Genomic DNA, 22,719 nt, shown 5'->3' with positions numbered 1-22,719 from the left:
CGCGCACCGAGTACGCCGGCCGGCGGCGAGGGGGCGGGACCGACGCGGGCGGAGATAAATGGAAGAACCAGATTGGGTGGAGAGACCGGAAGTGGGGGCCGGAGCGGCCGCGAGATCCGAAGCTGACGGGTGGGACCCGGGGTCGAGCAGGCCCAGAGGCAGAAGCCGAGCGGGTGGGTCCCCAAGTGTTAACGCGCCCTAGGGAACGCCTTGGTGAGGTGTAGAAAGGCGGGAAGCAGGCTCTTCCTGGAAATGCTGGAAAACTGGGAAGTTGGGAGAGGTTTCTGTGTGTCAGTGATCAAAACAGCATTTTACCCAAGGGACCCGGCTGTGCCTCCGGTTGGGGGCTGTTTCCACCTTTTACAGTTTACTTCAGTTTTTAAAATTGTCTTGAGTCTTGAAATATGAATTATTTTTCAAAACTTAGCTGCGAGTTTTGAATGTTTCTAAGTTTTGGAAATGTAGTTTAGCTTCGCAAATACAGGTTTTGGAAGTGAGATTTGCATTTTGAAAATTTCAGTTGTGACCTCAAGTAGTTTACAAGTATTTTGTTTACTTTAAAGTGTTCATTTTAGATTTGATTTCGTAAAGATGTCCCCCAAATGTTCATGTGTAACAGTTATTGCCCTAACGTTAAATACGTGCTTGACGCCTATCGTACATTTGTACTGATACGTGATTCGTGTTTATATTATAAACACCTGTTGGCACATATACACACGACCGGAGTCTGGGGACGTCCCGGGCGGCGCGCTTAACCCTGGTCTCGCGAGATCTGTCTGTGCGGACGGCCCCGCGGGCGGTCTTGGCACTCCTGCTGAGACCTCTCTCCCGCAGGTGCCTGGCTCCGCCCTGTCCCGTCGCGCGCGGACGCGCCCAGCAGGGGGCGCCGTCTCCGTGCTCTTGGAGCCGCCGTTCCTCCCACGCGCACCTGCAGTGGGGCGGAAAGGGGCGCGGCCTGGAATGCGGACAAACCCTCCAGCCCGCTTTCCGGAAGGGGCCCGGGGCGAGTTTAAGCGTAACTTAGACCCGCCCTCGCTGCAGCCGGACGGAAATTCCCATCTCGCTGGAACAGGCGAGGGCGCCGAGGAACCCAGAGGACTGCAGCAGGGGGCGCAGGTGTCCGTCCACAAGCTACCTTCCTAGGTGACAGCTCCTGCCAGAGAGCCTCCCAGTATATTCCTGCAGGAACGCAGCGCCACGCTCTTCCTGGAGTGGCGAAAGATCTAATAAACTCGAGTTCCTACACGCCGGTTTCATTAATGTTACGAAAGCAAACTTTATCATTTGCCCGCCGCTCCTTTTTTAGAGGCGGGAGAGGGCGGTAAGAGGCACAGACTCGGTCCCGTATGTCATTCTTCCGTCTTCAAAGCACCGAGCAACTACGGATGAAGTGAGAGCACATCTCGGCACTGCTTCAAGAGGCCGGGGTGGGAAGGGGGGCATCTGCGGAAATAGATGCTTCCTGTTGTACCCATGTGATGGCTGCGATGGTAACATATGCTGTTTTCTCGACCTTGTGTGTGTTTCAAGTTGCCATTAATTAAATGTTTATGCGCTTAAATATCAGCATAACAGAGAGTCCAGAAAGACCACCGGGCCTCCAAAATGAATTGTAAACTTTGGGTCCAGACGTCCTTCCGGTTGTCCGCCCTCCCCATGACCCTTTCCCTTTCCCAAACTCCATGAAAAGTCAGCCTTCCTGGAGACCCCGACTTACATAAGCAGCTTTTTGTGCACGTATCTGGGGGTCGTTTACTATTGTTTTTATTATTTTTCAGTCCTACGAGTTCATCTGTAAGTACAAATGACAGTCCGCCCAACTGTGTTCAAGTTTTCCTACACACGCTAAGGGACCAGGTGTGCAGTGTCACCGAAAACCTTTCAAAAAGGTCAAGTCCTTCGAGCCGGATTCGAACCAGCGACCTAAGGATGACTACAACCACCCGCCTACAGTCCTCCGCTCTACCAACTGAGCTATCGAAGGATTGGTGGTGAGGCTTGTTAGAATACCTTAATGTTTCTCCCAATGGTTTTGTTTGGATTCTATTTTTAAAATGTAGTGCGGATTTTTTTCTAGGGTGCTGGAAATGTTCTAAAACTGATAGGGGTCGCGATCATAGAGGTATATTAAAAAATCAATATTCATAAAAACTTAAGCTTTGTGCTTTTTACTGCCTGTTTCAGGTCTTTAAAAAAGGAAATACCACCATCCATGTTCCATATCCTGCTCCCTGAGGCCCATCACCCTTATCCCTACTGCAGCCCCGCTGTCCCGGCCACTTAACGCCTGTTATAGTGGCCGATAAATGATAACTTATCCTAAATATAGATAACTCGGTTGAAGAGGGCTCTACTGTCTTAAAGCAGAGACACTGCCAAGTTCATTTTGGAAACATTGCATTTCTCCTTGTTGAAAGACAAGGAAAGTGTACAGACAGAAATGTGCTAGACCCAAACCATGAGGGGCATCGCGTATGCGAGTGTATGTCTAGGAACTGAGTGCCTCATATTAGAGTGGACCAAATAAATGAAATACGCCCTTCCCCAATTTTGAGAAGAGCAACGTAGACATTTATGGGGGGGGGGGGGATGCTATCATGCATTGCTAATGAACACCTGTAATGGTGTTTGGCTTCCTGGTTGAACACGGTTGGAGAAAACAGGAAGCCATCTGGACAGACATTTCTTGATGATGTATCCTTAGAAAAGATTTCTGGTAAGTTTATCTATAAAAGAGTATTTCTTATTTAAAAATACTTTGTAACTATAGCCTTGAAAAAATACATTTTTCTTCAGAAGATCCTACCTAGTGATTTCTATGAGAAATCTGCCGACACATAATTCATATTAAATGTAGTTATTCTGTTCCCTCTCATGAGAAACTAAGAATATATGGTCTAGTACATTTCTCTCCTTTTTTTTTTAAGTTTACGTATTTATTTTTAAGAGACAGAGAGAAAACGTGGGGGAGGGGCAGAGAGAGAGAGCTGTTTTCAAAAGATGCCACTAAGAAAATGAAAAGTCAAACCACAGACTAGGAGACAGTATTTGCAGAACAAACATCTGATATACAAGACTTGTATCCAGTATAAAGCATTCTCACAACTCAATCAGGAGGCAAACAATTCAATTTTTTTTAAAAAAGGGAAGGATCTCAACAGACATTTCACCGAAGATGCGCAGATGACCTATAACTACCTGAAAAGGTAGACATCATTAGCCACGAGGGAAATGCAGATTAAGCCCCGGGAGATGCCTCCACACATTCATCAAAGGAGGCCGAAATCTAAGACGACCCCGAGATTTTCACCCACCTCTTAGAATATCTGAATAATCCCCTCCCCATAAATGTGGGTGGGACATGTGAATGTGTTACAGTGTTCCTTACGATTCTGAATGGCCAATATTTAAAAGACTGACTGTGCTAAGATGTGGAGAAACGAACTGCAATGAGAATGTGAAACGGTATAGCCCCCTTGGATAACAGCTGGTAGTTTCTTTGCAAGTTCAATACACACTTCCCATAGGATCCAGCAATCCCATGCCTATGTTATTTACCGGAAATAAATGAAAAGGCACGTCCACACAAAGACTTACACCCGAAATATTTATAGCCACGTAATAGTCGGTGAGGACCGCCATGACAAAGCGCCACAGGCTGGGTGACTCAAGCAACAGAAATTTATTTCCTCACAGCTCTGGAAGCTGAGGCCCAAGATCAAGGTGTCAGCAGGGTTGATTTCTTCTGCGGCCTCTGTTTGGCCTCAGAAGGGTATCTTCTTGTTTCCTCCTTCCACGGTAGTTACTTTGTACTCACATGCTCCTAGTGTCTCTCTCTGTGTCCTCATCACCTCCTCTTATAAAGATGCCAGCCAGATCGGGTCAAGGCACACAATGAATGCAGTAACGTCTTTCAGGGTCCATCTCCAAATACGGTCTCATTCTGATGTACTGGAAATCAGGGCTTCAACATAGGAACGGGGCGGGGGGTGGTTATTCGGTCCATAACAAGCAGTTTTGTTATTAACAAGAAAACCAATACCAACTTTCGTTAGCTGGTGAGTGAAGAAACAAATCGTAGTACATCCCTACCATGGGCTACTGGCCAGTAAGAGGGAATGAACCATGGATATACACCCGGTGAATCCCAACAGCACTGCTAGGTAAAGGAAGCCAGGCTCCCAGCCGCACGCTGCGCGAGTCTCTCTCTAGACTTTTGCAAAAAGTACTGCGATGGAAAGCAGATCAGTGCTTCTGAAGGCAGAAGTAAACTTTTTGGAGGGATGAAAAGGTTCTATATCATGATGGTTGTGGTAGTTCTATGACTGAATATAATTTTCAAGACTCACCGAACATACACTTAAAAAGACTTAAAAGGAATGAATTTTACTATGTGTGCGGGGGGTTTTTGTTTTGTTTTGTTTTAGAGAGAGAGAGAGTGCACAAGCAGGGGAGAGGGGCGGGGGGAGAGAGAGAATCTTCAGCAGGCTCTGACACCAGGGCTCGATCTCACACACCATGAGATCCTGACCTGAGCCAAAATCAAGAGTCAGATGCTTAACCAACTGAGCTCCCCAGGAGCCCCTGACTTTTACTGTGTTTAAATTACATTTCAATAGAAGTAATTAAAAACAAAAGAAAACTGGTCATCCATACGGAAACTTCAACACCAACTGGATGCCATTGCTAAGCAGTCTGTTTCTTGCTGCCCACGGCCTCCTTATCACCGATTCCCAACTTACCCTGTTTACTTGTTCTTTTACCCGTAGTACTTACTATTTGTAGCATATTATGCAATTACACAAATTTGTGTTTACCCTATTTTTAAATCTCCAGTGCGTTCAAGCTGATGTTTTGTATCACATACAAGAGTTTTAGTCGTCCTAAATGTCACATTTGGACAGACCTAGTTGCATTTATGAAGAGCCGTGTAGAAACAAATGCAAATCCTTCACCAGCGAAGGAACCAGCGTGCATCACTCAGAGATGCTAGACTTTCAGCAAACTGACGTTCTCATGGACTTTTATGTTGTCTCCCCCCAGGGGAAGCCAAGCGTGTTTGGCTTTTAGGAAGGAGGGTGGGCAGAATCGTTGGTGGCTGCGTGGTGAACTGTAATGGACACTATTGCTTTTCAAAAATCTCCTGACATTGTGTTCTACCATATCTAAGACTAGAGTTCATTACTCCTTTAGAAATAGATGTGGCCGTGTGACACAACTGTTTTGACAAATGAGATGTCCCTCCTGGAAGTTGGAGAGCCAGTGAGCCATCCACCACACCCCTCTTGACCCTTCCCCTGACAAAATATGATCTGAGTTGTTGGGGATCCACAAGGAGCCCACCAGGCAAACCATGACTGATTTATATGACGCCGAAGAGTTTCCGGTTATGAGCCATCATGATTTGCAGAGGGGGAATGCTTGTGACTGCAGTGTAACCTACCCTACTCAGGCGGACACACAGGAAACGTGCAAGTCTGAATCCATGAGGAAGGCTCATTCTCCTAGGAAAACACCCAACAGAAATGTGTGAGCTTCTGCACCAAGAGATATGTATGGTAAGAGGGTTCAAAGATTTGTTTGTTGGTTGGTTTCCAATTGTCCGTGTTCTATCGCTGAGTGAAAGAAAAGTTCAGTGACGTTTGCCGAGAGTCTGCCTGCCAGCCTAGTGTCATTTTGTATTACTTTAAGAGAGGTGAGTTTTTTTTCCAGTCACTCCAAGAAATGGATTCCAGGAAAGTATTCTGGAAAAGCTGCTCATCGTAGGCTCAGGCTCTTTGTGGAATTTCTAAATGTGTTGAGCTAAAAGTGGAGCAAATTTATCAGAGTGAATCCAGATCTTGGATGGGATTTGAAAAGGCTGTGGCAATTTTTCAAGACTGAAAACTGCAGTAGTTGGGACTCCAGCAAAAAGGATATAAGTTGTTAGACACGAGGCGTTTCACCTGCTCTGTCCTGCGTCACGTGGGCCACAGGACTGCCCTGTTCTCCTTTCCTCTCTTGCAACAACATTCCAGAATTCAGCCTGCTTAAAACTTGGTAGCTTCTACCGGCCGTTTGGTTGCTGGGAACAGGCTTCCCCAAAGACAGACTGAAAAGGACGGCAGGAATCTTCAAACCCTCCTAATTCCTTGCTGTTCCTGAAAATTACCATTCGAGATCATTTTTAAATGTTGGGTTTTACACCAAACTATTAGCAAACAGGCTGAGCATGATATTCTACGAGAAGCTACACGACTGTCTGAAACCTGCGTGCCATGTCTGAGTTCACGGCCGGCCGAAAGCTAGAGGAAAGCTGTGGGTGGTCTCGTCCCCCTGACGGCGCGCAGCAGACAGGGCTTCCGCAGGCCCAGCTCCTTCGAATTGCGCAGTAGCCGCGATCGGCTGGGAGCAGAGCAGGTGTCTTGGGTCACGAGCGAACCCGCGTGTACAAGTTCGACCTCCTCGTTTGTCTGCACGCGTCCCAGCGCGGGGACATCCCCAAGGTGCAGGCGGCCTCCCACCCGCGCACTCGGTTCATCTGAAAGGTGATTGTCCTCCACTCCTGGTGTGTTTGCAGAGGGGACAGGAGGCTTGGGCTGGTCCTGTCCCGTCTTCCGTCCTTCACACCGATCTCTTCGAGACACAGGAGCGGGAGAAAGGAGAACACATGTCGGGTTTGTGCCCAAAGGTCACAGGTTGCGGGCAGGGTGTGGCTCTGGGGTTAGACGGTGCCACGGTGGTGGCCGTATCTGGGCGGTGGGTACGATGGGAGTTCGTTATGCTGCGTCCTGGGTGTGTCTGAAATTTCTCCGACAGAAGGCTTCTTCAGACGTCACCGGGCTAACAGGGCCCCCAGCGGCGGGCGCGGACCCCAACGTCGGAGACACTAGCGCGCCCTCGCCGTTGCGCTGCGCGGAGCCGGCGCCGGGGCCGCGCGCGGGGAAACGCTGAACCTGGAACCCGGGACGGCCGCGCGCAGGGAGCCCAGGGTCCGGGCCGCGCGCGCGGAGCTGGGCCGCCCTCGCGAGCGTGTGAGTTTCACAGGCGAAAAGGTGAACGGAGACTCGTGGGAAGGGCTTCCCCACCCCCTTCCCCCCTTCCCTAGAGCCACCACGTTGGCAGTCTGTTCCAACGCGCTTTGTGCTTGTAAGTAAGAGAGCGCGTTCAGGTTTGAATCTCAATTAAAACCTGAAACTGCACAGCGCGGAAAGTTCAGTAAGGGTCTCAATGTTGCTGTGGCGTCGCTGGAGTTGTCTACGATTTCCAAAATTGTCGTCCTTCGAGCCGGATTCGAACCAGCGACCTAAGGATGTCCAACTGTCGCACCTACAGTCCTCCGCTCTACCCACTGAGCTATCGAAGGACTCCTGGGAGGCACCCTTTCAGGATTCCTAAAATAACGTCGGTCCAGACGGTCTCTGTGTTGGTAATGTTCACGTGCACTTTTCAAAGCGCAGCCTTAAGCTGACTTCCTAGACCCCGAATGCGTTTTATATAGTGATCTGGATAGACAGCTGGTTCCATGGGTTTATAAAGACATCAAATTCATTGGGTTATACATACAAGACATTAGGATATCACTTATGTAGCTCTCAAGCAAAACCCCTAAGGCTGTTCCCTGTCCTCCTCCCCCAGGAACAATATAGCTGAAGGTAGTGCCCTCTTATTATGGACCGATTTCCTTCCTTCCTCTCCGGTTACTTACTCCTTCTCTCCAAAGTGTCAGAGTTTGCTCAATAAATGTTATGGTTGCCCTAAATACAGACAACTAGGTTGGAGAAGATCCCTGGGTTGTGAACAGAGCAAGGTCCCATGCATTTTGGTACATTGCAGTACTCCACAGTGAAAGTCCAATGGGAAATCGTGTCTATTCTTAACTCTAATGATGAAAAATGTGGAGTGTTGTGTGTGTGTGTGTGTGTGTGTGTGTGTGTGTAAATGTTCTTAGTTGGGTAAATATGATCTGGGTGGTTCACATTCCACTGCATAATTATAGTAGAGCAATTAAAATGAAACAAAAATTCTTAAAATTCTTAAGTGGAAATATAAATATTCCTGACCCAAAGAAAATCAGACAACATTGAGGTTCAACAGAAATTGATCAGTTTCCTTGCACCTGCTACAGAAATAGACACAAGTAGAGAATTTGCTAAACTACCTGGGGCAAAAAGGCTTTCCTTTGTAATATATTTAAGGAAAAGATTAAGTGGGTTTCTCTATAAAATATCTGTGCTTCTTATAATAAAAGTTCTACAAAACCATATTATTGGGAAAAAAATCAAATTTTTCTTCAAATGGCAATTGCCAGTGCCTCCTATTAGAAACATTGAGAGCTCATAGTTGATAGGGAGCTCAGTAATGAAGTCCCTTTCCATGAGACGCTAGTGAAACGGAACCTAGTAAGGTTCCTTTCAATGTTCCTAACCTAATAGAGGATTAGCAGCTAGAGAAAAAGGGTCCTAAGAAGTGGACAGTTTCTCTTAACATTATCAGGTGTCCTTTCTGTGCTTTGAATACCAAGTAGAAAACCTTGCCAACAAGTGCTGAAATTTCAGGATGGTGATGGATTCATCGCTGGGGCCACACTTAGAGGAACAGGAAGTTCCCGGAAAGGACACAGGAAGGAGTAAGCCCACCTTTCCTCCTTCTCCAGGCTTTCATTCTCCTCCTAGCTTCCCTTTTGGCAGTAAATCAGCAATGTGGTTCACAGACTCCCATCTCCTTTATCACAGGCAGATTAAAAAGGGGGTTTTGTCTTAGTCTGCTCAGGCTGCTGTGACAAAATGCCACAGACTGGGGTGGCTTAAACAACAAAAATTATTTTTTTCTCACAGTTCTGGAGGCTGGAAGCCCATGACCAAGGCCATTCAGTTCCTGTGACAGCTCTCTTCTTGGCTTGCAGATGGCCGTCTCCTGGCTGTGCCTTCACAGGGCAGAGAGAGAATGGGCTCTTTGGTGGCTCCCCTGTAAGCCACCAATCCCAGGGGATCAGGGCCCCGCCCTTACAACCTGGTAAACCTTAGTTACTTCCTTATTCCAAATACAATCACCCTGGGGGTTAGAGCTTCAACATGTGAATTTGGGGGGAACGCAATTCAGTCCAGAACAGAGAGCTTAGAGTGGAGTCTGGTAACAACTGGTAAAACGTCCATGTGAGTTTTAAAGTAATATTCTTGATTTTCATTTGGTCTCTGTGGAAGCCGAGTGTTGGGAAATGTAACACCCAACACAGCGGGACTGGAAACTAACACTCCCAGCTCATGGCTGCAGGCCCCCAGACAAACCAGTCGCTGCCTGTGCGGTCAGTCATGCCAGTGTTCGGTCCATGGACCTGAGCTGTGGAGCAGGCCTACTTTCTGTCGCTAAAATTCCACACCTACACCCTTAGTAGAATCATAGGGAAAATAAATAGGGAGGAAAAAGTGAGCGGAGGCCAAATGGACTTCTGCAGCAGGGTGAATTCTGTCCAGGAAAGAATAGGGGAGACACATCCAGATGCTGGGGACAGTCAGGGTGGGGCTGACCTGGAGCTAAGTTTTGAACTGAACGGTGGGTTTCTACACACACTCGGAAAACCCGAGTTGTGAACTCTCTTTCCTAAGTTGTGGGGAGGCAAGAAGGTGGAAGTTTTCGTCAGTCAGAGGGCTATTCATCCGCGTTTTTATCAGCCCTGATTGCAGAGAAAAAGCAAAAAAGAGCAGACGTGAAGGGCATTTTAAGGATCTTGGAAAGGGCTGTTCTGCATAGGGACGGAGAGTCACTTTCTTAATTGAGATGTTTCTCCTCCGTTTGAATTTTGATCGCTTGCTTCAGTTTCACTGAGACTAAAAAATAACACTAAACCAAATGGAGGAAGTCTCTAATGATGGAATATTAGGCAAAGAAGTCGAAGGTGTAGATGGGACTGAAAGCCTTCATATGGCTTTCCTGCACGTGATGGGCTCCTGGCAATGCCCAGCGAATCCTGCTCTTCGGAGCTAGCTCTGTCCAGTAAGCAGCACCTAGTACAGTACCTGATACTTAGTACCCAATAAGTAGCGAAGAAAAAGAGGTGACTACTGCCTTTGTCTTTTTGCAAAGACTCTAGATCTCAGCCTGCAGGCAGAATTATCTTAGCATCCGATTAATGTTTACCTTGGAAAAATGCAAAATAACTTTTACACCCTTTAATCAAAATCAGAAATATAGAAGCCAGAATGAAAGGAGAAATAAACTGGGACGCGCGCCCCCTCGTGGCCATGTGTCCACAGGCGGGGATTTTCTTTTCTTTAAGCCAGTTTTTTTTTTAAGGGGTATTTTTTTTTTTTTTTAAGGGATGTCTGTGGGGACTCCGGAGAGTCTGTTTCTGAAGCCAGCAGAGTCAACTGGTGGAAAATGTAGGGGTGCAGGGATTGTCAGGGCCTATTGCGAAGGCCAAAGCCGAGCCTCTTTGCTGGAGAAACTTAGTTTCCCCTCCTGGATGCACCTGCAATTTCCTTCCATTCCCGGTTTCCACAGACAGACGTCCAGGGTTAAACTCTTGCCCAATTTCTAAGACAAGTGTTTCTGAGGACTCCACGGCCTGGATTCCAGCTGCACTCTGAGCTCTTTTACCGACAGGGTCCAGAAGCGTAGGGCAGGTTGTAGGTGGCGCCGAGGGACAGAATCGCCATTGATCTGCGGCCCCGCACCCCAAACAATTGGCTAAGACCGACTACAAACAGGTGGCGCGACACGTTCTGAATGGCCTCCAGATTTCAAAGTGGGGAAGAGAGGCGTGGCGGCGTGTCCGGACGGGGAATTAGCTCAAATGGTAGAGCGCTCGCTTAGCATGCGAGAGGTAGCGGGATCGATGCCCGCATTCTCCAGTTTTGCGTTCTCTTCCCCGCTGGCTTTTGCTTTCCTGCTCCTCTAAACAGACGGAGATGATGGAGACATCACCAGCTGGGAGCGGGGCCCAGGTCATAACAGGGAAGGCCTTCATACAGTGCCAGGATAGGAAGGCTGAGGTCTTTAGGATCTGGCAGACGTTTTGCAGGTTTGAATATTGGCCCCTGCCACGTGGACTTACGAATCGACACTTCAATTATTTATGCATTAATGTTGTATTTTTATTCTCAATCTATTTCCCACACATCTGACCTATGTAGGGCCACCTCAAGTTCTTAAAACTGGAAGGAAGGATTCCCATTGCTTAGTGAGATGGTGAAGAGCCACATAATCAAGTATATTTCAGACTTGTTTTTTATGCATGCATTTTCCTCCTCTGGAGTCGGACGGCTATATCTTTGGAGGTGGTGGTGATGATGCGGATACTGATACCGGGCTGTGGCAGAAAATGGCCCAGTCACAGGAGGGTGGAGAACCTCGGTGGTGCCTTCAGAAGCTCAGGCCAGGACTCTCTAATACACTTTGCATCCAGAGCCCAAAAGTTATCTTTGAAAAGAAAATCGGACCAGTTTTCTTCTTTACTCTTTTGCCCCAGTTCGCTTTCCAAAAACAAATTTCATCAGGAGCTACCGGTTAAGACCAATCTTCAGCCCTTAATAGGGATAGTTTCCAATATGGTTTAGGCAGTGGTCCTCACACTACCCCAATGCAAGAAGCCTGGGCTTCTGTGTTCTGATATACACCAAAGCTTGAGAATCATTTAAAACTAAAAGTTCTGAAGCACAGGAAGGAATACCAAAAATTCAAAAAATACAAAAAATTACCAAGGACAAAATTCGCACACAAGTCTTCTTTACTTGATCTAATTAGTATCTTTGTAGTTGAGGACTCTCCCACTCGGGAGGTGGTCGGTATCCCATGTTTGAGACAGGGCGCAAGTGGGATTAATATATTTTAATGAGATTGGCGCAAAATTAGCAAATGCTTTCTGTTGATAAGCGGAATCTCTATCTTTTGAGCTGATTCCCAAAATGGGTAGAAAGTCCTACCCATTTCTCCCACCTTGTCTGTTATTTTTAATTCTAGGATTTTTGATTCTCTTCTATCCGTGGTTCTCCACCCCTGCGGCACATGAATGCCACCTGGGAATTTTTAAAACTACCAATGCCTAGGTCGCACCTTCAAAATGGCCCAGGCAGAGGCGCGTTGTAAAACCTGCCCAAGTGATTCTGTGTCCACCGACTTTCCTCAGGCAGGGTTCAAAACCGCCGTTACACAATTAAACCGAGAAGGGGGAGTAGTGTCCCTGAATCCCGGAATTTCATCCGGCCCTGACATTGTGGGCGGCTGCCTGCAGTCGAGCAGGAAAAACACCGTCCGGGAGACTCGCGACTCCAATTCCACCAGGGGGCGCGCGTGCCCCACCGATTAGCCGCAGGTCGCGTCCTTCCTACGCAGGTACCGTCCTTCCTTCCCGGGTCCCGGGTCCCCCCGGTGGGAGAGCGCGGACGCGTCAGCGGACCTCCAGCCCCGTAGGGCCGCCTCTGCTCCGCCTCGGCGGGGCCCGGGACTTCTCTGCGGCCCCCGTTGTATGTGAAGTGTGCGGCTGAAGCCTGTCTGATCGCGCGTATTAGTCGTTGTTACAGAAACCAGTAATTTTAAAAATTAGATTCGTTGTACAACGGGAATAGTCTTAGGAGACGCACATCGGGGATGTATGTAGCTGAAATGCACGTTTTTGAGGGTGAGGATTCAAAAAAAAAAAAAAAGGACGCAAAACACGAGTTCCTTCGAGCCGGATTCGAACCAGCGACCTAAGGATGCCCGAGGAGCTTCGCCACTACAGTCCTCCGCTCTACCAACTGAGCTATCGAAGGAATCACACTGCTGAGCGTTCCCGCCGAGGATGCCTTCTCTGCGCGCGCTTGGGAGCCCGTAGGCGCTGGTCCCTTCGCTCGGCCGCGTGGTTTACGGGTCCGCCCTGGCCGCGTCCGCTCTTCTGTTCTTAATCCCGCGCTCCTGCGCGACGGACGCTCCAAGGTCCACTGCCCTGGACGAAGAAGGAAACGGGAGCCTCACTGGTTTGCAAAAAGCAAAATAAAATAAGGAGGCACAGAAACGACTAAGGACTTAGCGAGGAGCGTTTTCTCTGATGAGGAATGAATTTCAGTAACCGATTTTGACTCAACTTAGAAATAGGATTTGAAGTGACTTAAATTGTAACAGGGTCACTAACAGAAGGAGGGGGAGGAGGAAGAAAAGAAGTAGAGGGTTAAGCTCTCCGAAACGCTAAAATGTCCTTTCATTGACATCTGTCTTTGTAGACAAATGGTTTATCACACGAATTCTGAACTCGGCAAAAACATCGATAGGGAGCCAAAACTACGTCTTTAAATTCTTCTCTATCTTCACGCAAGGTAGAAACTAATGTCTTTCAAATACTAGTTAATTTTGCAAAGTGTGAGGTTCGGACCAAGTTTTCTGTGACTGTCTGAAGGTCAAAAAGGTCGGTTACTCTCTGGTTAATGAAATCGACCTGCGGTGGCCTCCGACATCAGGAATGTGTTGTCCTTCTTCACATTCCATTAAACATCATTACACTGTCACCCGATGGAGCCACACAGATGGGGCAAATGACCCCCCTTGGGCAAGTAGATCCTTGAAACCACCTGTGGGACAAAGAAAAAAAAAATTTTTTCTGAGTAAGAATTAAAAGCAAGTTAATCACTTAATTTGGCCATTAACCTCTTCAAGTCTTCACGAACCATCTACTTGAAGAGAGGACAGTCTGAACGAATTACATATAAAATTTTATCTCCACCCTAAGCCCAATTGACTAAATGTTATTTTATAGGTGTATTTCATAGTATCCATTTTGTCAAAGCACACCTGTCAAAAAGTTAAATGCATCGAAATGTAATAAAAAGCTGCCTTTCATTTTGTCCCGCTCCACGTGCGAAAAGATTCGGAGATGAAAGAGACGGGCCTGAAGGGAGCCTTGAGAGAGGGGGGCAGGTGGAGGTACAGGCAGTAGATGCGAGGGACGCTGAGATGTGTATGTACAGCCTGTATTTTGTAGGCGAAGAATCTTGCCTGATTCTATAGATCTGCAAAATAAAATGCAACCCGGGGTGAAACCGGGAAGAAGCAGGAAAGTTTTGGGGTCCCTTTACGTCCTTCGGGAGTGTTCTGAGACGCAGGTGAGCGTGCGCGCGCCGAACTCCCGGACGCGACGGTCGGAAAGCGGCAGGAGTTCGGGGGACCGGTCGGGGGGCAGGTCGGCCCACCCAGGAAAAGAAAGCGCGCCAGGGCCCCCCTCGGCCGAAGGGGCTCCACACGGCCGCGCCCCGACGGCCGTTTTGGGCGCCCGCCCGGGGGCACTCGCTCGGCCGCCCACTTTTCTGGCTTCTTCACCCGCCCCCTCCGGACGCCGTGCTCCCTTCCTCCAGGTCGGGAGCCGGGGCCGGGGCAGCGGACCGCGGGGCCTCACGGCGGGCGGGTGGCCGGGGGTCACGTGGCGAGCGGCGGTCACGTGGCGGGAGGGCGTGGCGCGACGTGCGGCGGGGGCGACCGGGGCCGCGGAGCTCTGGCAGCTCCGCCCGACGCCGGGCCGGTGAGCCGTCCTGAAGGTTCTGTAGTTCGCGCTGTGCACTGCGTAATTTTCCGTCAGATAAAGGCCCTTTCGTGTCAAGTGGGGCCCACGCTGCCTAGCGACAGGTCGCTCTTTCCTTTGTCCCTGCAGTAAGGTTTCCCGCGCGCGCGCTGGCCGCGGGCCCCGCGGGCCGAGCGAGCTGTGACCCCGCCCCACATCCCGGGGAGAGGGGCGTGGGGGGCGTGCGGTAGTGACCCTAGCGGGGGGGCAGAGACCGGCTCGCCCCAGGTGCAGACTGCGTGTGTCCCGGGGGGAGTGCAGAGCCGCTTCTGTGAAATGTGCTTTATAAAGGTCACTGCGTTGTAAGACCGCAAGAAATGTATGTGCATTGAACCCTCCTGTAGGTAGGCTCTGTTTAACACAATATAAAAGTAAATAACGAATTTTTGTGGTAGAAACTAGGGCAACAGACATTATTTAGTAGCGTGTATGGTATAATGGAAAGAACAAAGGCTTTGGGGCCACTTAGGCCACTTGGGTTTTTTGGTTTTTTTTAATTGAAGTGTCATAGACAGTGGTGTGTTAGTTTCAGGGATACAGTGTAATGATTCAAAAATTCTATGCATTACTGTGGTCACTATGATGAGTGTAGTCACGACCTGTCACCGGACAATATTATCGTAATCGTCTTGGCCATATTCTCAACGCTGTACTTTTCACCTCCCTGATGTAATCTTATACCTGGAAATTTGTACCCCTTTCTCTATTTCACGTATTCTCCTGCCCACCTCCCCCTGGCAACCACAAGTTTGTCCTTTGCAACTTGGCGTATTTAAAAGTTTGCTTTTTTGTTGTTTCTTTGTTTTGTGTTTAGATTCCACATATAAGTGAAAGCATATGGTATTTGTCTTTGAATTATGTCCTCTAGGTCCATCCACGTTGTTACAAATGGCGAGGTCTCATTTTTTTTTATGGCTGAGTAATAGTCCTTTGTATATACATAGTACGTCTTCTTTATTTGTTCATCTATCGATGGACGCCCGGGTTGGTTCCACATGTGGGCTACTGTGAATAATGCTGCCATAAACATCGGCGCGGATGTACCTTTTCAGATTAGTGTTTTCATTTTCTTGGGGTTATTAGCCAGTAGTGAAATTACTGCGTCATAGGGTACTTCTATTTCTAACTTTTTGAAGAACCTCTACTGTTTTCCACAGCGGCTGCGCCAATGTACATTCCCATCAACAGTGCCCAAGGGTTCCTTCTTCTCCACATCCTCGCCAACACTTGGTGTTTTCTTGCCTTTTTGACTCTAGCTGTTCTGACAGGTGTGAGGTGATAGCTCACTGTGCTTTTGATTGTCACTTCCCTGATGATGGGTGATGTCGAGCACCTTTTCACGCGTCTGTTGGCCATCTGGGTGTCTTCTTTGGAAACGTGTCTGGGTCCTCTGCCCATTTTTAATCATATTGTTTAGGGTTTTTTGGTGTTTGAGTTGTGCAAGTCCTTTATATATTTTGGATATTGGCCCCTTATTGGACATGTCACTTGCAAATATCTTCTCCCGTTCGGTAGATTGCCTTTTCATTTTGTTGATGGTTTCTGTCGCTGTGCGAATGCTTTTAAGTTGGTGTAGTCCCAGTTGTTTACTTTTGCTTTTGTTTCCCTTGCCTGAGGAGACAGCTCTAGAAAAATGTTGTGCGGTCTGATGTCAGGGAAATTATTCCCTCTGTTTTCTCCTAGGAGTTTTATGGTTTTAGGTCTCACATTTAGGTCTTTCATCCATTTTGAGTTTGTTTTTGTGAATGGTGTAAGAAAGTGGTCTAGTTTCGTCCTTCTGCATGTTGCTGTCCGGTTCTCCGGGCACCATTTGTCGACAGGCTGCCTTTTTCCCATTGGATATTCTTGCCTCTTTTGTCCTAATGGGCGATATACGTGTGGGTTTATTTCTGGGTTCTCTATTCCATTGGCCAATGTGTCTATTTTAGTGCCAGTACTATTCTGTTGTGATTATTACAGCTTCGTAGTGTATCTTGAAGTGTATATATGTTATATAATGTACACAGTATATAATATGCATGTTATATATGTATATATACATATATATATCTTGAAATATGAATTTTATGGGTTTATGATACCTCCAGCTTTGTTCTTCTTTCTCTAGATCGCTTTGACTCTCGGGGGGGGGGGGGGGGCGGGTCTCTTGTGGTTCCATACCCATTTTTTTGCATATTCCATGAAAAACGCAGTTGTGTTTTGATAAGGCTCGCATTCAATCTGTAGATTACTTTGGGTCGTATGGAGATTTTAACAAGATTGATTCTTCCAGTCCGTGAGCGCGGAACATCTCTCCATTTGTCTGTCTTGCCTTCGGTTTCTTTCATCAGTGTTTAACAGTTTTTGGAGTATGGGTCTCTCACTTCCTTGGTGAAACTTCCTAAATTTATTCCTAGGTTTGTTATTCTTTTTGGTGCCATTGTAAATGGAATTATCTTCATAATTTCTCTTTCTGCTACCTCATTATTAGTGTTCAGACCACTTAGGCCACTTCTGAATCCTGTCTCTTCCCCCCTTTGTGATCTCTCTAACTTGCCAGTGCCCTGTCCAGAATGGGGGTGATGATAATAAAAATAACACAGGTCCTAAGAGGTATTGTCGTGAATATCCTATGAAATAGCATTCGTAAAGCAAAGTGTATGGGGTGAACTGCTCAGTCCCCCCACCCGCTCAAGCAGGGCAGCCCTCACAGGGCGCTTGGAAAGGTTTTCATCTGGGCCACACCTTTGGGTAAGTCAGAGTGGAAAGTTCAAGAATATACCACATGAAACAAAAAGGTAGCAATAGGTTCAGCAGTGGGGGCAGTGCTTTATCCTTCATGAGACTCCTGTGTGACAGGCCTGAAAGAAAGAATGTTGCTTTAGCTTTAGAGGCAACGTTCATGGATTGGTTTCATTGTTCTTTGGCGCCATAGTTTAGGCCTCTTTCCCAGAGGCCACGCCCTCCAGTCCAGTCACGTGGACAGATCTCTTGAGCCATAATCTCTGAAAATTGCTGCAGTTGTTCCTTACATTTTCCTTATTTCCTGTTCAGAAAATGATACTGTCCTTTGTTTCTGGAATGCCTAGGCCGTTGTCCCCGGGCTGCTTGCACAGATGAGCACGCGTGCCTAGAGGGTTCTTCCTTTCTCCTGGACCTGTGGCCTCTGACACGTTTCCTCCTTTCTTCCTTTCCTCTCCTCACCTAGCGAGGCTTCCAGGAGCACGCCTGACTGACACATTGCTGTTGGAGCTTCCGGAACAGGCTGAACTAGAACCTCCTGTTGACAACAGTGTGGTTTTGTCCCCCTTTGCTTTTTCTCAGAGACTGACCTCCCGAGTTCGGATCTGTCTCTGGGCTTACACAGCCTTGTAGTCGGTGCCCTCAAATTACTGGCTGATTTGTATTTTCTTTTGTCTTTTTCCTATCCGGCTCCATCCAGCACCATTCCAGCTCTAGTAAGGAACAGTCTTGCGTTCCGCTTCCTGAGTATCTGTCCTGAGGAAAAGCCACTGTAAGGCGGTTTTTTAGCTAATTTAGTCGTGTTTATCATACACTGTTAGATGTTTAGAAGGTGGGGTTGAGTTTTGTACAGACAGTGCAGCTAAATCATTCCTTCAACAACTGTTTGACTACCTACCGTGTGCCAGAGAAGCTTCCGAATTCCAAATGCCATAGTGTGTTTTGGATGGGTTTTTTTTGGGGGGGTCTCCCCAAAATTCATGTGAAAGCCTTACTGAAGTTTACACGGGACCCTCAGCGTGGCTGTATTTGGAGTAAGGAAGTCAATCAGGTTAAATGAGGTCACGGGGATGGGGCCCCGATGCAGTAGGATTAGTGTCCTCACCGGAAGGGAGCTCACCCCCCTCGCCCTTCTCCGTGGGGACACCATGAGAAGGCGACGTCCGCAAACTGAGAAGAGAGCTCTTACCAGAAGCTGAATCAGCTGGCCCCTCGACCTTGGACTTCTCAACCTCCAGAACTGAGGAGATAAATCTCTGTTGTTGAAGCGCCCAGTGGTGTTTTGTTTGGCAGATTGGCATAACAAGACCCCTCCCCCCCACCCCTCGCCAAACACCCTTTGCAGTTCAAGTGTTTTATCGAAGCAGTTAGGTTAGCTGCTCAGGGACAGCCTTGGCCTTGGAGGTGATGCCACAGGTCTTAGATTCAGATATTCAATTTTCAAGCATGTCAATTCAGTTTTAACAATATAGCCAAGGACTAGTAAGAATAGGAAAAAGCAGTCTGTTCCGAGCAACTCAAAGGTTGTTTATAAGCCAGAAATGCAATAAGTTCATTGACAATCGGGTATGTTTATTAATATTAGCACTATTTGTTTTATCCGTGATAACCCAGTATAGTCCTCGTGGCACCCCAGAAGCCAAAACACTCAGCAGGGGCTGCGGGGCGAGGAAAGGCGGTTCAGGCTTTCCACTAAGACTTGGGGTTTGTCTGCCCACAACACGTGGTCCGGAAATCCTCAGTGGTTGTAGACTCTCGCAGGTAGAACATCTGAACCAGATACGAGGTCTTTGTTCCTCGGATTTTGCTTGGTAAACCCGGGTGATTTCGTAACTACCCGGTCCCGTCACCGCCACCTACTTCTTTAAACCCGTCACGCCAAGCCCCTTCATTTCCTAGCGCCAGCTCAAACACAGCTGGGGGTTTCACTTCCACTGAATCAGTTACATTCTCCCAGTGGGGAGATGACAGGCTTCTTGAAGGCCCGGACTACGTTGCGTGTGTTTTCATCCTGAGCGTCCAGCACGAGAAGGGTGTTCATCCGTTGGTTTGGAAGACAGTCAAGGTCAGTGTACCCCTCTAGGAAAGTTCCTTCTTGTTCATCCATGTCATGTCGACTCTTGATCCTCGGTGTCATTGGGTACATGACGACGGGATCTCCAAACTCTGGGGAATCCACGTGGCGTAAAACATGTGACTCCCGCGCCCGACGACAGATGCAGTTGAGCGGAGCAGGTGAAATGCTGAATAGTTTGGGGACTAAGTGTAACATCACGGGGAGCGAGTGATCGATCAGCGATAGTCATCCAGGTGCCTGGGTAAAGAGACAAGGAAGCCTTGGAAGGGGGCGCGTGGAGAGCGGTAATTTGCGGTGACTCCACGGCGCCCAGAAGTGGGCAGTCTTTCCACACCGTGATTCCGCGGGGCTGGCGCCAGCTCAGTGGGGCACAGCCAGCCAGCAGCACCGGCGTTTTTACAGCGACACCAGCAATGTTACCGTCTCTATTTGCTCTGATTATACCCTAGCCTACCTTTCATACGAATTTGGCCTTCACACACACACACACACACACACACACACACAGGGCCCCCTAACAGTCTGTTTCTTGGTGTAAATCTACCAAGTCGCCCTCTGACTTTAAAAGTTTTTCTTGACTGTCATTCGCACCCCCAGGAAGTCCCAGAAATCAGGCCACTTCTCCGTTCCTGCCCTGTGACCCCTCCGGGCTGACTTGACACCTTTGGTCACCAAGAGCCTCCTGACGCAGTCTCCTTGTGACCGCTATTGTCCCCTTGAGATCTGTTCCCGACACGACAGCCAGTTATCCTTTTCAGAGGTAGGTTAGACCCTGTCACTCTTCTGTACAGACACTTCTGAGACGTATTCATTCCTCACTCAGCTCGAAGTCCTGACAGCGTGCAAGGTCTCACGTTTTTTGAGACCACACGGCCACAAACATGCCTTTGCCTTCGGCCTGAGTCCTCTATTTAGAAACTCTCCTCGAAAATGACACCGTGGCTCCTGTTTGCTCAAAAGTCCCCTTCGGGAAGCCTCACCTGACAACCCTGTTTCCTGCTGCAGCGTGCCCCCGACCTGATCCCAGCACCCTGACCACTCTCTAACGCCGCTCTTCGTTTAGTTGTGTATTTACTACGCGGAATGTAAGGGGCAGGGGTCGTTGCTTTGTCCACTGATAAATCCCAACCCCCAGAGCACCGCCTGACACAGAGTGGCGCTCAGTGAGCGTGCGGAACGAACAAAGGGACGGGTGTATTTCATTTGGGGGAATCGGGACCCCATCCCTGCAGAGTCTACGTGCCTGGGAAGAGGAAGGGAGAATGGCAGAAAAGACCCGCGACGTCAAGTTTCTGAACCCGAGACACCGAGAAACGGCTTCCAGTAAGATGCTGACCCCTCACGGTACTCCAGCCGGGCCAGGCCACCGAGTCCGTCGTGTTAAAATGAAACGAACCCCCTCGGAAGCCCTGGTTTCTAAAGCATCAGAGATTCAGCTTCACTAGGGCCGAGCTGGGGCTCAGGACTCAAATTTGCAAGCTCGCCAGGTGACTCACATGTCCAGCCAGATGCGGATACTCAAGTGAGAGCATTTTCATGAGTTGTCCTGAGGCCTGAAGAGAACATCGGGTCAAGGTTAGGGAAGTGAGAGGAACATATGTGGTTCATGGTGCTTTTAGAATCAATGAAGAGCCGTGTATCTGTGTGGTTTCTCCATCACGGTCATGGGTGTTTCATCAGTCACTGCCAGTGAATCCACGAACGCTTCAAAGGAATGATAAAGTAAGACAGGTGTGATGGAATTTTCCTAAAGGGACATTTGGAAAAGTCTTGGTCAGTTTGACCACGGGGATGGTTTTCAAGTCAGTCAGTGGTGGCAAAATCCACCCCTGTCTGGGATAACATCGTCCATGCACAGAGCTGACTCGACCTAGTCCCAACCACCATGGATGTGTAGGAGGTAAAAGAGGACACAGTGAGCGAACCTCGGTGGCTGGACTGGGCAGGCTTATTCTAGAGGGTGGAGAGCTCAGAGGAGTTGGGGGTAGAAATGCAGTTTGGCTTTTGAAAAACCAGCCGAAATAGTTAGATTTTATTTTGTAGGCAGTTGCAGTCTATTATGGACTGTTCGGTACCTTCCACAATTAGGTGTATTGTGCTGTCTGGGTGCAGGTGATCAGAAACCGAACCGATGTGTGAGGCAGTGGAAATAGCAAATTCGCCTCCCATTATTCCGGAATGACACTTGCTTGGGCCAGAAAGTGGAGTTGCGGATCTCAAAACTCTGCTTGGACATTGTCACCTCTGACCTCTGCCCATCAGACTGTTCCCTGTGTTTGGATCGTTTTTTTCTCCACCTTCAGACTTTAGCTTTGCCAACATCTCTGCGTCCTTCTCCCACCATCCTAAGCCTTTTTTCGTGCTTCAGAATCATCCGAGGAGCTTAAAAATACCAAGCTCATGCCCTCCCACAGACTTGGCAATGTCAAGACAAATCTCTAAGGGGCCAGAAAAATGCATTCCCCGCTAGGGGGCGATGAGGCCCACCTCTGCAAGAGTAAGAGAGCAGGTTAGGCGTAGCGGAGCAGAGCCGTGAAGCGCGGCCGCTCCCGGTGATTCCATAATTCCACACATTTAAAAGCGTTGACCTCCCAAACTCCTCTTGCTTGACATTGGGGGGACCTTGCTTCGGAGGTGAGTGGACGGAAAAGGAGTTGAGAATACACATTGAAAGGAAAAGCTAACCGCCCAACGTGGGGCTCGAACCCACGACCCTGAGATTAAGAGTCTCATGCTCTACCGACTGAGCTAGCCGGGCAGTTAGCCACAGGCCTTCCCCAATCTACTATGAGCACATACGAATTCTTCTTGGCCCTTTTGCGACTGTAGGGTTCTAGGTCTTGTCTGATTGTTTTTGTTTTCCAAAGAAGACGACGTGAAAGTCAAAGTATATAAGCATTATCTGCTATTCTTGCTGTGCAAACCGGCTCACTTTCCCTACCTCGCCACCCCCCCATTCTCACCGACGTGCTGCGAATATGGCACAGAAAGTTTCCCGGATCCGAGGCCCGGCATCTCTGGGTGCTGCGCGAATCACCCCAACCCTGGCACCCCCAACGCTCTTCCAAGCCCAGGAGCCCCTGCGCCCTCTTTGTGGCCCAACGAGGCACCTCTGGCTGTGTATGTGGCCCCGCAGGCAGTCTCTGCGGGTTTCTCCTCCCACCGCTTGTTCATATTTTGTACTTCCCCACCATCAAGGCTCACACACGCAGAGAAGGGGAAGGGGTGCAATTTCATTTTAATGTGTGTTTTGTTTACCACTGACGTCAAAGGTTCACTGAACATAATGGATGGTAAACAAATACCTGCTTAGTGAATGTACCAAGAGCACCCTCCGGGAAGCGAGAAAGCGTCCCCTCCCAACGAGGAGGCAGAACCTCAGTCTCCTGAAAGATTGGGCGCGGGGGGAGATAGT

General features: G+C 48.5%; 2 long non-coding RNA genes and 5 other non-coding genes across 7 annotated transcripts; 3 read left to right on the top strand and 4 right to left on the bottom strand.

Annotated features, from left to right (window-relative positions):
• Positions 1 to 75: 75 nt before the first annotated feature.
• LOC106988078 (uncharacterized) lies at positions 76 to 5,466 on the top strand. Its single transcript, XR_001432283.3, has 3 exons — positions 76 to 1,493; positions 1,782 to 1,994; positions 4,840 to 5,466. It is a non-coding gene; the product is annotated as an uncharacterized LOC106988078 (long non-coding RNA).
• Positions 1,899 to 1,987, bottom strand: TRNAY-GUA (transfer RNA tyrosine (anticodon GUA)). Its single transcript is given in 2 exon segments — positions 1,899 to 1,934; positions 1,951 to 1,987. It is a non-coding gene; the product is annotated as a tRNA-Tyr (tRNA).
• A 1,794-nt stretch (positions 5,467 to 7,260) lies between the features above and the next one.
• Positions 7,261 to 7,348, bottom strand: TRNAY-GUA (transfer RNA tyrosine (anticodon GUA)). Its single transcript is given in 2 exon segments — positions 7,261 to 7,296; positions 7,312 to 7,348. It is a non-coding gene; the product is annotated as a tRNA-Tyr (tRNA).
• Positions 7,349 to 10,759: 3,411 nt separating this feature from the next.
• On the top strand, positions 10,760 to 10,832 carry TRNAA-AGC (transfer RNA alanine (anticodon AGC)). The gene has a single exon. It is a non-coding gene; the product is annotated as a tRNA-Ala (tRNA).
• Positions 10,833 to 12,640: 1,808 nt separating this feature from the next.
• TRNAY-GUA (transfer RNA tyrosine (anticodon GUA)) lies at positions 12,641 to 12,731 on the bottom strand. The gene is given in 2 exon segments: positions 12,641 to 12,676; positions 12,695 to 12,731. It is a non-coding gene; the product is annotated as a tRNA-Tyr (tRNA).
• A 1,679-nt stretch (positions 12,732 to 14,410) lies between these two features.
• Positions 14,411 to 18,798, top strand: LOC128315735 (uncharacterized). The gene is made up of 3 exons (XR_008298794.1): positions 14,411 to 14,571; positions 15,375 to 15,562; positions 17,698 to 18,798. It is a non-coding gene; the product is annotated as an uncharacterized LOC128315735 (long non-coding RNA).
• Positions 18,799 to 21,989: 3,191 nt separating this feature from the next.
• On the bottom strand, positions 21,990 to 22,062 carry TRNAK-CUU (transfer RNA lysine (anticodon CUU)). The gene has a single exon. It is a non-coding gene; the product is annotated as a tRNA-Lys (tRNA).
• Positions 22,063 to 22,719: the final 657 nt, after the last annotated feature.

Source organism: Acinonyx jubatus, chromosome B2, assembly GCF_027475565.1.
Source record: "Acinonyx jubatus isolate Ajub_Pintada_27869175 chromosome B2, VMU_Ajub_asm_v1.0, whole genome shotgun sequence".
Classification (NCBI taxonomy): Eukaryota; Metazoa; Chordata; class Mammalia; order Carnivora; family Felidae; genus Acinonyx; species Acinonyx jubatus.
This window is presented reverse-complemented; position numbering and strand designations above follow the sequence as displayed.